The 17015-nt window shown below is 41.8% G+C and overlaps 1 long non-coding RNA gene across 10 annotated transcripts in view; it reads right to left on the bottom strand.

Moving 5' to 3' along the window:
• The window catches only part of LOC140683778 (uncharacterized), a 64239-nt gene extending 48315 nt beyond the window's left edge, over window positions 1-15924 (bottom strand). For 6 of the 10 annotated variants that reach the window (XR_012055238.1, XR_012055234.1, XR_012055236.1 and 3 more), the window contains exons 1-4: window positions 15760-15924; window positions 7338-7427; window positions 6918-7018; window positions 5788-5928 (exon numbers count right to left, since the gene is read on the bottom strand). This is a non-coding gene — a long non-coding RNA (uncharacterized lncRNA). Of the gene's footprint in view, window positions 1-791; window positions 5929-6917; window positions 7019-7337; window positions 7428-15759 lie in introns of those variants that run through there. The other 4 variants (XR_012055240.1, XR_012055239.1, XR_012055233.1 and 1 more) reach the window with 4 other exon arrangements.
• Between the last annotated feature and the right edge of the window lie 1091 nt (window positions 15925-17015).

Raw genomic sequence — 17015 nt, 5'->3', positions numbered from 1 at the left:
TGGCTGGAAAAACAATCCTTTTGCCTTCAGTCCTGGCAATGGTGCTACTCTCCATTGCTCTGTGTGTGTGAGCTGCAGGGATGACAGCTCTGTAATTTTCTTATAAAGCAAACACGCTTCATTTTACCCCTGACAGCAGGCAATCCAGGGCCAGCAAATTACTGGCAAATGCCTCCTATATTCATCTCTTCAAGTGTTTTGGCTTTTCTTTACTTTTAATTTGCCTGGAGGCAGACATTTGAGATAACAGCTGTTATGGTGATATTATCAGTCAATCTGCATGTCAGAGAATGCCAGGAAAATGCCTGTGGAGAGGACCTCTTGGGTTTTTGGTTTTAACTGCTCTGGGGCAAATCCACTCCTTTGTCAACACTCTGCTCAAAACATGAGAAGAGAACATAATGGGACTGATTTCTACCATATGATGATGAAGAAATGCCTTTTCCTGATGATAGAGCATGGGTTCCCTTCCTGCTCCTTGACGATCTAGAGCAGTCCTTTGGCAGACCATGCCACATTTTCATCTTGCTGCTGAGTGTCAGAGCACATGTGCCACCACCAACATCCCTATGATTCTCTGGTGATTTACTTACTGCAGAATAACGGGGGAGACCCTAAGAAACCCCACTAAAAGGGATCTCTACCCTCCTGTGGAAGATTGCATAGCTTTCTTGGGCCAGTTATAGTGTTTGCTGGGGATGAAAGTTTCTTTGCCTCCTGAGGTGGAGGGCTCAGTGTCAAGAACCATCAACAAATGGGTCTGGAAGTCCCTCTGACAAAACTGAGCCATCTTCAAGAGGGCCAAAAAGATTTATTGGTTCTTTACAGAAGATGCCATGACACCACCAGGAAGGTGTTGGCTTGGGAATTATTGCTCTGTACTTATTTTTTCTTTCCACAGAAATAGAAGATGACAACACAAAACTTTGTAGCTTTGGAAACAAACTGGGCTGTGTCCTTGTTTGGTGCATTAATGACAGTAAGCCAGTTTTTCCTGTTAGTTTGATGAAACCTGACATGCTTTGCACTAGACAAACTTATTCATTATGCTTTGATTGAAAACAATTTGTATCTGAAGATCTTAAACTACTTTACTGACATCAAATGTGTGGGAAGGTAAGTAGTTACACATATGAAATGACCATGATTCCAAAGGAGCAATGAAATACAGGCATTTTGTGTGTCTGCACTCCCAAAGGAACAGAAAAGAAACATTTCTGCTTGCATATTTAACTGCTTTCAAAATTCTTAATATCTCTTAATTATCTGGTAACAACAGAGACACCTCTTTTCCATTTCCTTAACACTACAAAAAGCTGTTTTGCTGGAAATTAGGAGCTCAGTTCAGGTCTGCACCCCACATCTCCTCACCAACCGTGGGCAAAATACTCAGACTACTGTGGTCTGTTTCCTCACTTGGAAAATGAGGAGATGTCCTAAAAATAGGGTTAAATATTCCAATACCACAGCGACAGAGCTCACACAGGCACCTGTGCAATAGAAGAAATGCATGTGAAAGAAAGAGGTGACTTAGAAGGCAAGCCTTGAACAGAGATCACAAAGGTTTCATCCAAGCAAACTTACCAAGTAAATCTTGTGGTTAGTTTCCCAAAGGCAGCTTTCTCAGCTTTGAAACACCTGTTCCCAAGTATTGTCAGGTTATTAAAAGAAGCTGGCATTTTTGTGGGCTTGGAAGATGCACAAAGTAGTTGTGTGAAATTTATTTTCACCCGTGGCACTCAGGTGCAGCAGTTTGGAACAGTGTTAAATGACTGCACAGGAGAGCATACTTCACACTCCAAAAATTTTCATGAGCTCAAAGACAGTATTAGCAGCCTTTCTTTTTGGGTCTTCCAGAGAAATGCTGCCTGCTTAAACAAGGTGGGACCAAACCAGGTAATCTGTACAACAATAATTTACTAAGTACTGCTTTGCCTATATGTTTTCATCACTGCTGATGTGATAACATAAAGGATTTGTTCAGCACAGGTGAACTCCTTCTTCCAAATGTCTCCAGGCTTTTGGGAAATTTCAATTTCTGGAATTGAAGTCTCAGAGTGAGTAAGCTTTGAGGGATGGGAATGCAATTGTGAATTTCCTATATCACTGTGGCAGGACAGCTGGGGCTAAGTAAACTGGCTGAAAAATTGGTTTTATTTGATTTCTAGCGAGGTTGACCCAACTTTCGTATTTGTTGTGAAAATCTGGGTAGAGGTTTTGTCCATGAGATTTGCATTATCACACAGATGGACTGCCAAGAGGGGAGGGATACAATTTCCTGCTGTGCATCGAAGGCTGACCATGGCTGAAAACAGAGGTTGGTCTTAAAAAAACAGTATATGATAAAGGCATCACACTTGGAGCTGAGCTGGCAGAAACAAAAGTGAGAAGAAATTCAAGGTTTCATTACTTAAAGCTACTGGTTATTACTTATGGTTTCATTTGGATACTTTCTCTCAGATATTATAGTATCAAAAAACCTCCAAGCAATCTTCCACTAAGATGTGGCTTGCTGGATAACAGTGCCTTTCTCTGGACTCATCACCTGGAACTGAGAAAAAAGGGCTGTGCAAATCTGCAGCACAGAAAAGTAGAAAAGACAAACAAGGAAATGTCAATTAAGATTAATAAGATAATATGTGGTGTAACTGGCTTGGCAGTCATGCATTTCCTTTAGTGTTTTTTGTGTAATTAATTTCTGTGAGATACATGCAGCCATGGAAGGTAAGAGGAGATGACTGCTGAAATAGAAATTTTCATAGAAAAGGTCTCTTTCATACTTTGGGAATTTTTTCTAATCAACAGTAACCTATCCTTTGTTAGGCACAATGACAGACAAGTATCTCTCACTGAGGGCTTAGAGTGGGAATTCAAACACCAAAGAAGGTTCTTAGACACACACAAGTAATCTTTGTTGGTGGCACCTGTGATGATCTTTCTGAGGTTTTTGAGCTCTAGAGGAAAGAAGAGGGGTCTTACAGAAGGGAATCTGGGAATGACTAACTGCCCGGAGAGTAAAGATCCCTTCTCCAGAAAATAATTACGTGTTTCAAATGTAATCATCTTTAAACAAAATATGGAAACAATCTGACAGAAGAAACCAAAACAAGGTGTCTCCTGCATCTCCTTTCCCAGACAGCATCCCTCATCACCCATGATTACCTTCCCCTTTCAGCTCTAATAATTTCTTTCAACACAATGGCACCACTCATGATGGAGCTGGGGAAAAAACCCATCCTAGCCCAGCCCACGGCATGGTATGAGCTGTGGGTTTGAAGCCCTGAGGCGAGGAAGCCGTGGATCCGGGGCTCCCAGGTCTCCCAGTTGGCTCACTGTTGGATAACTGCATGAAAAAAAAAGCTGCTTGCCAGGAGGGCTGGCCAGGAGCCTTGCAGGGAGGCAAAGCCCTGTGTTGTAACACAAATGTGATGGGAATTCAGGTGTCTAAATTCCTGTAAAAGAAGAGGAATTTCCCATTTCTCTCCTATCTGATCTATGACATGTGAACATTGTTTGTAGGGAGGGAACAGGAAAAGTACATACTAAAGCATAAGCAGCTGGATGCCACTCTTCTCATGCTTGGAACTAGAATGAAGTGCTTTTTCTGCTCCAAACTGTGCTAAGAAACATGGCAGATTTTAAATAAGCTATTTAGGTCTTTTTTTCCCTTTCAATAATTTATTTTTAAGCTGGGGCTTTTTCTGCCTGATGTGTAGCTGTACTCTTGTTCACAGACACAACTGCATGCAGGACTTCATGTTAAACAAATAAACCTGTGAGACTCTAGGAGGCTGGGAGGGAGATGTGTAGAAAATGGATAGCATTAACTAGGAGCTCTCACTATTAGGATAATAGCCAGAGAAGATTTTGGGCCAAGAGAAATAAAGGGCTTACGACTCAAATAAGTAATGGAGCCAGAGATGTTGTATCCTTGTTCTGGGAACCTGAGTGAGGGGCTGGAAGACAAAAGCAGACTAGTGTTGCCCTAGAGAGATCACCACCCCTCCTTGGGAACACCAGAGCACTTTAGCATGGAACAGCATCCCAAAGTCCAAGAGCATTCCTGTAGGGAAGGCTGACACCTCGGGTCCTTTGTTGCAAACAGTGCTTCAGATTTCTCTTTGCAGATGTGCAGGGTCTCATTCAGGTCCCTTTCCAAGCTTTGCACAGCTTTGGTGTGGTGGGCTCTTCACTGCACTGCTCAGAGGGAGCTTCAAAAACTTGCTGGGTCACCAGGTTACCCCTGCAGGGTTACTGTGCTGGCCCTGGGAGCAGGGGACAAGCAGCCTCTGGCTACTTTCTTTTCCTTAGAATTCAGTCTGATTGTCTTTTTTATCGACCAGAGGAATAGCAAGGCTTACGGAACAGCTCAGAGGGAAAAGGGGATGTGTGTGGGGTGGTTTACCAGCATGGGATGGGCCCTGCTGCCTTGTCCTGTGCTCCAAGGAGGTTGGCTGGCTGGCACAAGGACTGGGACGTTTCCCTGCTGTTCTTCTGATGCAAGACATTCACATAACCTGTAAGCACATGTCTTTCTTGCCAAAGACCGTGTCATTGTCTCTTGCTCCATCCAGCCCGTTATTTCTCAGCTCCTCTCTCCGAGGGCTCTGTCTGCAGTGAGTGGCCCAGCACTTGTTTCTGGGGAGCCCTGCAGGCAGGAGGCCGAGCAGACCTCCGTGTTTACGGACCAGGATGTGTTGGCCTCATGCTGCCTGCACATGTGTGCACATCGCTGCAAGCCCAAGGACACAGCTTGGAGGTGAGTGGTGTTTCTGAGCTCCTGCTATTCATGCACACACTTCCAAACTGAGCTAAACTTGTCACAAGCTGCTAACGAGAGGCGAATCAGCCTGGCGTGCAAGTCCTGCTCTGCTCCCCCTGGTCTGGCTGTAATCCTGTGCGAGGCTGGAACACCACTGGAGACTGGCAGTGCTTTGGAGAAAAATCCATTATCGAGCAAAAACGCTGGATGCACGAGACTTATGAACAGTCACCTGCAAAGATCCACTCACACCAGGGGGAGGGTGGTTTCTTGGAATGGATCTGCAAGGCTGATGCTCCAAGATGCTACCAAGTGACTTCATATTGACCTCAATAGTAAGAACACAAATATTTGAACACCTGGAGGGACAATGTGGCATTTTAAACAACTGTTTTTCCCTGAAAGTATTTGATCTGTGAGGGGTAAAATCAGCACTTAATTGGAACATATGTCTGAGGCGGGTATGATAAAGAAACTATGCAATGCATATATTTTAATTTTAAATAAATCAATATGATAATTTGGGATCAGGTGGGATTCTGCAGCTGGAAGAAAATAACAAAGGGAGGCCATTAGTTATACTTTTAATAAATCAATTTGTTAATTAGGGATCAGGTGGGATTTTCCAGCATGAGACAGAGAACAAAGAAAGCTCATTAGCTGCCTCTTAAATTGATTGATGTTTTAGTTGGTGTGGGATTCTCCTGGAAATAAATGCAAAATGGAAAATATACCAAACCCTATCACTGGAGAACATACCTGACAAGAAATAAGAAAATTTCCCTACTTACTTAGGGCATCTATGTTTTCTAGGCACGCTATAGTACAACACAAGTGTGGTCAGGCTGGAACTCTTGAAAGGTTCAAGGAAACAAGGAAAGAAGCCCTGTAGTGTATCCAAGGAAATAAAGAGGAAAGCTCATTTCAGAATTGCGGGAGTCACCACAGCTGGGAAATTGATTTCAAAACATTGCAGTGTTCAGAACCACCAGACATATTTGAAGATCTGGGTCCTTGTCCTTTACCTGAGCCTGCCACAGGAAGGTGTCAGCTACAAAGTGTGAAGAGTTCGGCCAGGTTCTCTGCAGCAATAAAATTCACTGGGCACTCAGCTCATTTCCCCTGTGGCATATCAAGACATGGACAGCATTGTGTTGGTGCAGCATCTGAAAGCAAAACATTATCCAAGAAAGGGAGGCAGGAAGGAAGGGAGAAAAGAAAGTTAAAAAGGATGGTATTCAAATGACCAAACTGGATAACATTCAGCCTGCTTACTCTTTGATACTGCGATGGAGGAGGAAATCAAAGCCATCAGGATATATTAAGGAATGCCAAACACAAGAAGCAAAAGGTTTCATCATAATCAGTGTCCACTTGTTCCCTCCTGTGCTGCAAATTTAAAAGGAACTTTAGAGGCAGTTTTACTTCTGCATCATTTCTTCTTGTCTTATTTCAGCTCTGTCCTCCTTGTACTACATACAGAGTGCTGCTTACTGCTGATGGTAAATAACACATCCTACAAGGTTTGTGATTTCCTGAGGATGCATCTTCTCTTGCTGCCTGCACAACAAGATGCATGTGAGAATTACCTCCTAGGAAGGCAATGGCTCATCTGTGTCACTGCCACATCTGCTCATAGCTAAAAAGTGTGCAGGACTTGCTACAAATTTTAAAACCATCTCATTTCAAAGACCATAAGATCAAAAGTTCAGATTTTGTTGGGATTTGCCAAAGTGTTGCTCAGTGCCCCAGCAGGCTCCTCATGTGTGATACCCAGGAGCAGTGAGCAACCTAACTCATGGTGCTGTTTCAACAGACATATAAAACCAGAGACCCAGCCACGTGCAGCAAGACATAATAAAGATATTGTGTTTGCATACAAGCCTCAAAAATTTCCTCAAAGGATCTTCAGTTTATTTTCTCACTTCAGTGTAAGGCTGAGCTTTAACAAAATGGCTGCCAAAGGGGAGATTTAGCCCTCAGCCTAGAGGGGCTGTTTTGGTGAATAGTGGATACTGTTTCCACAAAGAAACAGGGCCTCGAGTTTTAATCAGCTATGTAAACTAGTAGAACCTCGCTGAAAATATTTTTGGCCCCTCTTTTGTGAGCAGATTCTCCACAGCAAGTAGAAAAACACATCCTATACACGACTTACAATGATACTCTTCTTCCAAGAGTAGAGTCACGCCGAGTCCAAGCACAGCAGCATCTTCAGAGGTTCAAAAGCCAGCAGCCAGACTGAGGCTCTGCTGAAACCTGACCCATAAGACAAAGGGCAGTTTTATTTTTCAGATTTTTCAATAAAAACTTCAAAGTTATTTTAAGTCTCAAGAATGCAAATAAAGAGATGAAGAATAATATTTCAAGAATTTTTTCTTGAAGCAGTAACTCAAAGACCACTTCATTTCTTCAACTGAAGATCCAGAATCTGTTTCCCAAAAATTTATTTTAAGATAAAAAACCTTGGGACTTAATTAAAAATATTTTTCTGTAATAATCTTAAAGAAAAAAAAAAGAAGAGGAAAAGTGGTGTCCTTGGCCATCAAGACAAGGCCAGTTTCTTGAAAGTTCTTACCAAGATTTAACAAACGTGATCATTCCTAGTGAGTAGTTTCTAGTCAGCCACATTAGCTTGCTCTCCTCCTTCAGGGGAAGTTCTACATCCCTGGAAATGGCAGACATAGTTGCAATTCAGAAGAACACAGTCAGGGAGACACTCAAGTACATACTTGAGTGCTATTAACATAATTGGGACACAAGTTTATGATTGAAGTTAAGTATGATTAAAGTTAAATTTCTTTAAGATAAATGGATTAATGCAGATGGCTAGGTAATTTTGAGCAATAAGGACAGCAAGTGTAAGCAATTTGTCCAAATTTCTGAGTGATTTTTACAGGAAACCACCATTTCTCATCTCACAAGTCCCAATCTCAACCCCATAAATGCCTAAAAACTTGTTATTCCACTCATGTCAGTCTTAATGCTGCCTATTTTCTGCATATTCCCACGATGGCTTTGGAAACCTCATCAAAGAAACAACAGGGCTCCTTAGGCTCAGCTAGAGGAGAGGACTGGGCTGAATGAGCCAAAACTTCATTACTAAGAAGTTTGTCAAGGCAATTTCTGGACACTGGTGATCTGAGACACCAAAGGCGTGTGTCTGGCTCTTTTATAAAATCAGGGAAAATCAGGGGTTGAGCATTTGTGCTTCTTATCCTGCATACACAAAATGCAATGCTGGCTGCAGGCAGTCAGGAGCTCCCACTAAAACAACCAAACCCCCTCAGAAAAGCCCAACTCATCATGGTCCTGTTCATTAATTCACAATAACTTCTTCCTGTTCATTGCAGTCTATGACTAGAATTTGAAAATCAAAGCCATCAACCTCCAAAATGCTCAAATGATAGATACTTTGTGAGCAAACAATGGGTCTCACTCCCTTCAGAATCCACCAGAGACAAACACAGCCTGGCCTCCAGCCCAGCTTTATCTGAGTCTTCCACTTGATATCCACTTTGGTGATCTGTTGGATGGCTTCAAATTTGCCTCCAGACTGTTACTAATTGTTCTCCTTTATTCTTTCTGCAGAGTTAGCAGATACACACCAGGAGTGTGCTGGCAGTGGAAGCTGCCACTTTGGGAAGAGTTCTGATTAAAATATACATTGCTTTGATCAGTGGCTTCCCTGTAGTGTAAGATAAACACCATCAGCACTTTTGGTTGATGTTCATTCCTGAGGCACACGCTGTGAAGTGACTGCACTACATTAAACAAAAGTTTAAAAGGAAATTATTGTAGCCAGCTAGGACTTGGAATTATCCTAAGACTAGAAATCTTAAAATCTAAACCAAAGCAAACCAGCACTGCCGTTCCTCCTCTGTCAAGCAGGGTCTTCCACAATGGCAAGTCCAAGAGATCAGGTCTGAGATTTTTATAGCTGGACATTCATGTCAGAGGAGAAGAGGTATGTTTCATAACTAATTTAATGCTTTTTGTCTTTTCATTCAGCACCAGAAATCTCACAGATTTACAACTCCCTTTGGGTGGTGAATCTTACTTGAATCTCTCAGCTGGAGCCTGGAAGAGCTGCCTGAAGTGCAGCAATGGTCTTTATGTCAACATTTCAAATGCTAGTTTTCCCCCTTTTTTCTCTTTTTCCTTTTGTCTATTTTCCTTGTGAAGCCAAAGTGATGTCTAATTACAGGAAACTAGTATTAGCATATATAGCCTTCATGGAAATTGGTTTTTCTTTTGGTTTTTTTTTTTGTTTTGTTTTGTTTTTTTTTTTCCTTTCTGTACTACAGCTTTGTATGCAAAATCTAAGTTTTGGAATTTGTTTAAAATTTTCTACTGCTCAAGGCCTACATTTCTAGGGAAGAGAATGCAAAAAAATTACATGATGAAATATGAGAGAAATAACAGAAGGGAGAGTAGCTTAATGATGCCACTTAGAAGCTCATAAAAGAAACACAGGCATAAGAGGAAAACATAGAGTTATACTTTGGTTTGTAAAATGGAATTCTAATGACATTTTATTATTTCCTAGGAGAAAGGCAATTTCTCTGCTCGGGGTAGGAACCAGCCTATCTTTCCTTTTACCATCCCTAGAACTGGGTCAGATCCTCAGTAAATACAAAAAGTTTGAGCATCCCCAAAATCAATGAAGCTGTCCCAAATGAGTTCCAGGTGATTCTCCCACTCCCTGTTAAAGTGGGGGCAGTGGGTAGGAGCTGCTGTCCAGTATAGCCCAGTGGCACCAACACCTCTGTGCACCCCTGCTCTGTCCATTTGAGGGCCTTTTGTAATAAACATGCCATAAAGCTGTTTTACAAGCCAGATCTCACTCTGCTCTCCAGCTTTTTCTCATTAGGGACATTGCTGCTTCAAGGAAGTTCAAGCTGCAGCACATTTCACATCTGCATTCCTTGACGTGTTTTGAAATTATTTTAAAACAATTGGGAGAGGAGGACCAGGTCTGGCGGAGGGGCGGGGGGCTGAGTGCTTCAAAGAGAAAGTAGATCAGTGTGCAAGCCCCAAATTACATAACTAGCTCTACCAAGGAAATAAATTAATTTGTTTCCCAATGGCTTATTTATATAACCCTTTAATTATAGCCAACTGTATCACCAGTATTATACCATGGGAAAATGTAAAACTGTTAAGCAACCTGCCACTCCGCCCTCCCCAGACCGACAGCACAATCATTAAGCAACAACTACATGCTGGGACATCACCTCCTCTTTTGTCTTTCAGAGGTACAGTTCAATAATGTGGCTATGAAAATGTGACCTCAAACCTAACTCCTTTTCTGGGGCTTTTGTGTGCTTCTAAACTCTACCTCTCTTCTGGGTCATAAAAATGGGACAGCATTTGACCTGCTTGCAGCACAGAAAGGGTTATTGTTCAAAAATTTCCTATTTTCCCACTCTGCCCCTGAGTCATAATCAGCCTGAGTCCTGTTACTACGAGTGCTGCGCAGCCTGTCCTGGTTCCTCAAATGTGGTAAGTTTAGGTGGCTCTGTTGACTTCAGTTAAAGCATTTCTAATTGTTCCTAATTCCGCAGGCACCAGCTGAGCCCCTGGCTTTTGCCCTACAAAGGGCCAGTGTGTTAAAGCAGCTCTCTGCAGCTCTCAGGGCCCCATGAACACCACTCATTAGGAGCCATTAGAGCTGCCCACGGTGCCAAACAGCATCTCAGAAGTCACAGGGAAGATTTTGCAGGTGAGAAATGACAGAATTTTCTGAAACTGAAATATTCCAAGCTGTTCTTTCAGTCCACTTCAGAGGACAAGATGAAAATATTTCACAGCTGTCTGTGGATGGGGACAATGCTCTCCCTTCAACTATGGGGCTGCAAGAAGGGTTGTGTTATAAAGGATGGAAATCCTTCCTAATGTTTTTATATATGGATTGTCTTTCAATATTTCCATTAGTGGAATCTTTCATGTACCATGATCTTCTAGGGAAGGGGCAAGCCTTGGTGGCTTGGCAGGACTGTAATATGAACAACTTTATTTAGGGACAAAGATAACTCATCTTAATGCTAGATTTACCTACAGAGATGCATATTAATGCCCTATATATGACCTAATTAGAACAGACTAGCAGTCAGACTCTATCCATCAAGCTGGTTATCCTAAAGATAGGCATCATTCCCACCATGTGTCAATAGGTTCAGGGCAAGGGCTGCAACAGGTGTTTTGGGAAGGCCATTGATTTGGAGAGTCCTTCCAGGCTCTACACTCAAGAATATCTCAAGGATACTCTGTTCAAAGTTCAAAAAGAGCTGAACAGAAAGCTCATGCAGGAATTACCCACACGAAAAAGCCTCAATTAACTTGCTAAATAATCCTTTCTTTGTATTTATATGTAATTTAAAGATGGCATGAAGTGAATTTCAGCAAACCATTCCTGCATAGAGAGATGAATCAATGCTCTAATTCTATCTTCTCCACCCTTTGAAGCAGCATTTTACCGGCCATGTCTGCAGTGCCTGGGGATGGCCTTTACACTGAGTTTTGTCTGAAAAACAGATCAAAAGAAAATTGGCCACGTCCTTCAAAAGGCAGGTACTTTCCTCCCCTTTCTCACAGAGCTGCAACAATGAAACAAGGCTTAGAGTGAGGAATATCTTCTTTAATTCTGTATAAATGTTTTGGCTCACAATCTCTTCCTACTTTCCAGATAGGAAGAGCAGGTTACCCAGTTCAAGAGAGTTTACTGATTTCAATCTCAGTTTTGAGCTAAGAGTGGGGAAAATCGAGGATTTCAATAAAAAGTGGACATTTTGTATTATGCAGAAACTAAAATATTGAGCCTCAGGCTAGCTGCTAATATACCAGAGGCATTTTATCTCATGGTTTTATTATGACTGAAGAGAGATATAAGATTATTTTAAAACCTTAGCTATAGCTGCAATAAATAAATACATTTCCAGCCCTCATGGTGGTAGAATAATGCCATCAAATGTGAGCAGGGTGTATCTACCCCAAAAGCCTGAGAACAAGAAAAAATAAGACACCAACATTCTTGACCAGCATGCTGTAATTCTGTGATTTGTCATCCAGACCTAATTAAGGCTTATAACAAGATCTATACAGACCCATACACCTCTTGCTGACATTTCAGATTTTACCCTTACACAAAACACAATAACTGTATTGAGATGTAGAGGATAAGACTGGTCTGGAGGAAGCACAAACTGGTTGAAATCCAAAACCTAAATTCCTGAATCTTTGCAAAAGTTTAGTTAATATATGTTTATATTTTTTTTTATCACAAAATATCCTTTCCTGATTTTGGCAGGAGATAGGACAGTAGTTTGACAAAGAGTATTTCCATGTTGTGTTTAGCTCAGCAGAAGCCAAGACCTACAAGAAATCTCTAGGGAAAACCGCCCTTCCTCCTTTCACTGGTTGGTTGTCAGTCTTCTTCGGGGTTCCCTGATGATTCTTCATGGGCTTAGCAACATAAAATCTTTCACTGTACTTCAAAGTCTTATTTTAAAACAAATGTTCTCATTCAGAAAAGCAGGATCACTAAGCTGAAGCTCTCCAAGCCTCCCAGGTTAGTCTAGACACAGCTGGCTGGAGCTCTGCAGCCCTGTGAGCTAGTCTTTAATGGGAACATCCTACTGGAGAGCCCTGGTCTGCATCAGCATTTATTTCTGCACTGTGGCTCAGTTGCCTCATTGCATCTTGCAATAGCCAGAACTGAGTGGGAACTGTGAGCGAACAATTGGCAGGCAGATGGGGCTTCTAATAATCTGCTCTTCTTTTGGGAAACATAAGGAAAAATATCAGGTAGCCAAAAAAAAAAAAAAATCTATCAGAAGACCTGGAGAGACATTATCACCTGGAAAACAAGGACATGGTCTGGAACTGATTTCCGTTCTCCCTAACAATTCTCAGCAGAACAAAACATCTGTGAGCTGGATTGCTATAGACAGCTGGTTCTGGAGAAAGGCTGGAATTCACCCCACCAAGACATAACCTTCTCCAGTGGGAATAATACCACCACAAAACACATCAAACCAGAATGGTTCTTGCAACTGTTTGCAGTTCAGGAAATCAATGTGCTGCACTGCTATTTGTAACCAATATAATTTTATCTCCACTCTGTGCCCACTTTCTGGTAATGCAGCACAGTCCCATTGCTGACAGTGTGTGCAAATGAGGATTTATGGTCCTCTGTGCTACGGCTAATGAAGTTAACAGGGAAAAAGAAAACCAAAACCAAATTCTGTATCATAATTATTTGAGTTATGCAGCTGCACAAATGATGCATGGAAAAAAAAAAAGCCCTAAACGTTTTTAACAAGAAAAAAAATGGAATCATGTTGACTGAAAAGTATACAGTTAAATTCTGCAAGAAGAATATTTTCAGTGGAGGAAAGCCAAAATGAAATCCCTATGGGCAAAATTTACCAATAAATATTTAAAAAAAAATAGTAATGAAGGAGCACCAGCTCTTTCCTGATTGCACCCATCTTCAGCTGAGAGGTCCATTTTCTGATCATAGCAACTGTCAACAAATGATTTTGAGCAGCCTAGGACACTTTGGCACCATGGGTATAGATGAGGCACTCCTGGCAGCTCCTATTCCCCGTGTGAGTTCTTTCTGTAGGCAGGACTCCAGATGGAGAGCCCATCAGAAGCTACCTGGAAGCCAATGGGACAGGTGATTACGTCTGACGAGGCTGTCCTTGGTGCAGCATTTGCTAAAGTACAGAAGTTTGGGTTTTCCCCCTGAATCCTCCTTGATCCCGTAGCAGAAGTGTTGATGCTGACAGCCCACTCCTACCAGCCGAGGATCTGGACTTATTTCAGCCTCCCTGGCTTATTTTTTGGCATGTTCCTGCAAGCGGGGTGAGAGCGTGCCAGGGCGGGGGTGAACGGAACAGCATTCCTGGGCTCTTAGTAGTGTTGACCATTGTCTCGATGTGAATGCATAAAAACCTTCAAAGGCAGAAAGGTGACTCCCTGTCATGCGCAACGCTCCTTGGAGTCCTTTCAAGGCAGAGATGATCAGCATAGTCTGTCCCTGAACTCAGGACACGCCGCTGTCTCCCCTGAATGGCAATGGAGATTATTGTGGTGAATAGTAACAGTAGATGAGGTGCTATCTTCCCCTTTAAATTGAGCCATTCAATTTGTCATGAATGGCTGAGTATTCCTTGCTGGCATCTGGGATTTGGATTTCAGCACTGGGAATAGAGTGAATAGGATCAATGATGAAGCTGAAGTACAAAAAGAAGGAGCAAAAAAGGGCAAAGGACTAAAATCGATAGAGACAAGCAATTACAAGGTGTATTAATGTACACTGGGCTAGGCTGGAAAGAGGGAAGAACTTATTGTTATTCTGGGGGATTTTTTTTCACAGAAGATAAAGGGGTTGGGAAGTGAATATTTGTTATTTCGGTAAAGCCGTGGCTGCAAAGAATAAAGAGACCTTTTAGAACATGGCAGCTGCCTATGAGCCCGGATCGTGGTACTTGATACTCCAATCTCCCCTCCTAGGGCTTTTGGGCCAGCTTTTGAGAACTGCAAGGAAGGCATTCAGAGGGAAGACAATGACAAATGTCAAGAAGGAGAGAGGAAACCTCGAGTTTAAAAGACTATTGAGTGACAGGTGGGTTAGATCAAAGGCAGACATTTACCAGGTATTTATAATTGCAATGCTAATCAGGTTAATCATAGAAAGCAGAGCCCAAGGGCGGATGCCCAGTAAGTCTTAAAGCACATCCAAATATATATTTAATGCATACACATATACATAAAAAGCACACATAGGTATGTATTGTACTTCAAAAGCTATTGAATCAGCCACTGCCACCCATTCTCATTTTTTGCTGGGATTTAAAGGAAAAGAAGCTCTCTTCAGGCAAAGCATCTGAATGCCTTTTTGCTGCTAGAGCCAGTGAGATGTTTTGCAGAGAACACACAAGATGGGGCTCATGTAGAAATCAATGGGAAAAAACAGTCAGAATTTGTTTCTTTATAAAAAGGAAATAAATCCCCCAAAATCTGCCCAGCAAGACTGTCTTTGTTTTCATGGCTTTTAATATAGACACACAGAGAAAGGAGAATCCTTACTAAAGGATTTTGGAACACGAATTCTTATCTTGCTAATTTGGAGGGCTGTATTTTCCAGGACCTCAGTACCAGTTACACAACAAAATGAGCATCAGCTTTTCTAAAGGTTGCATGATTTTGCAAACATGGGCTCAACTTTGAGCATTTTGCTTACCAGCCCTTTTCAATCTTATCTCTCCCACAGACATGCTCTCTCTTGTTATCATTCTTCCACCCATTCCTTTCCTATGCCACACACAGATTTCAAAAAACAAAACAAAAACATTTCCTATGGGAGTCTCTCCACACTCATTTTAAGCAAAGGCCATTTTTTTTCTCCCTCTGTGGTGTGCAGCAGTCCCAGCTGTGTGCTGCAGCAAGTACAGCTACAGCAAGAATTAATTGTGTCTAGAATAATTCCAAATACCACAGCTATGTCTGATTTTACCAGCAAAATCAGTCCAGTGTCCTGCACTCCCAGATCTAGAAAAAGAAATGTTACATATAACAAACTACCACCCACAAACTATTAATGAGAGAGCATAGAAACACTGACTAATTGTGCACACATCCAAATCTCTTCTCCCAAAGACTGCCAGTGACAGAAATTTTGTCCATAAATCAGTAACAGAAGCACTAAATCTTACTACATGTCTGGACTAATTCCTGAAATTATGGGGTCTCTGTCCAGAGTTTTAGGAACATGTACTACAAATAAAGGCAACTTTTAAAAATGATACTAATTATCTGAGAGGCATCAGGTCTAAAAGAAAAGATGGTTCTGGTCATGGGCTATAAACTCCCTAGCCAGCCACCATCCGAAAGCAGTTTTCTCCATATTTTCTCCATGATATTCATACTTTAATAACAAGAATTTTGCTTCTTCTTTTGTGCTAGGTCCTGTAGAGACATTAAATACCCACCTTGTGGGCAAAGGATGCTTATGCTGACAGTGAATTTGTTTCATCCCAGAGCCAAAAGCTGGATCAGATCCCGGGCTGCAGCTTCCCAGCCTCCATCCTGCCCATGGGTTGGAGATCCTGGAAGGGCAGCCCAGCGCAGAGCAGAGAAGGATGGGGTTAGGTCACAGCCAGAGGGCTGCCCCAGAGGCTGCGTGGGCAGGAGCGCATGCGCCGGCACAGACATTTTGGGCAAGTCTGAACAGCCTCTGCAGAAATGCTCGCTGTGATTCTTCCTTTTGCAGAACTGGAAAGAAGAGGAATGGTGGGGGAAGGGCAGAGAAAGACACGCACCTGCACACAAACCAAAATTAATTTCAGGTGTTTATAGCGAAATCACAGCAAAGGTCTGGTGGGTTCCCTTATTACCTCAAGCCAAGGACAAGTGAAGGTACCATCTCCTGTCTTTTTCATGCACCATTTTTCACAGGGAGTTCATCAAGAACACAGATCAGATAATACAGATACCAAAACCTGAGTATAAGGGTCTGTTTCAAAATCTTTTTCAAATTATGCAGCTGTGTTTCTACATGTCTTTGCTAAGTGAAGACCTGTGTCAGCATTACATTGCAAATGAAAAAGGATTTTAAAAGGTTAAAAATGGGCTAAAACCCATAATATGCCAGCTTTTACCTGGAACAAGATTAGGTTGACTTTCAGAGGTTCAGGTCTGAGATAAAGGTTTGGGTCTGTCAGCATAAGCATCCCATGAACAACTGATCCAGTATTCAGCCCAAACAGCTGAAAGATTGTTCATTTGGAGGCAGTCTGACCCTGCAAGGGCTCTGCCATTCTGGACAGCATCCAAAAAGCAAGCAAAAAGAGGCCCCTGGATGATTTAAAAATATTATTATTGTTGTTATTGTTATTGCTATTGTTATTGTTGTTATCATAATTATTGTTACTATTATTGTTATTATTACTATTATTATTTAAATCCCACTGTGGATTCTAAACAAGTTCAAATCTGGGCAGACATGCTGAAACAAAACCACCCTTCATTCTGGGAATAGGAAATATATGAAACTCCAGTTTGGCCCTGTCATTACTTTTGTGATCTCTTCTAAAAATGAATTAAGAATTACAGCAACCTCTTACCTTCTCCCAGCAAACAAAAATACTGCTTTGATTATTTTGCAGTAGCTGAAAAGGTAAATGCTTTTTAGACAATGAACAGGTACAATTACAAAAGCTCAACACTATTTTGCCATCTGCTGATC

Source organism: Taeniopygia guttata, chromosome 3, assembly GCF_048771995.1.
Source record: "Taeniopygia guttata chromosome 3, bTaeGut7.mat, whole genome shotgun sequence".
Taxonomy (NCBI): domain Eukaryota; kingdom Metazoa; phylum Chordata; class Aves; order Passeriformes; family Estrildidae; genus Taeniopygia; species Taeniopygia guttata.
Note: the sequence above shows the minus strand (reverse complement) of the source record. Positions and strands in the feature narration are given on the sequence as shown.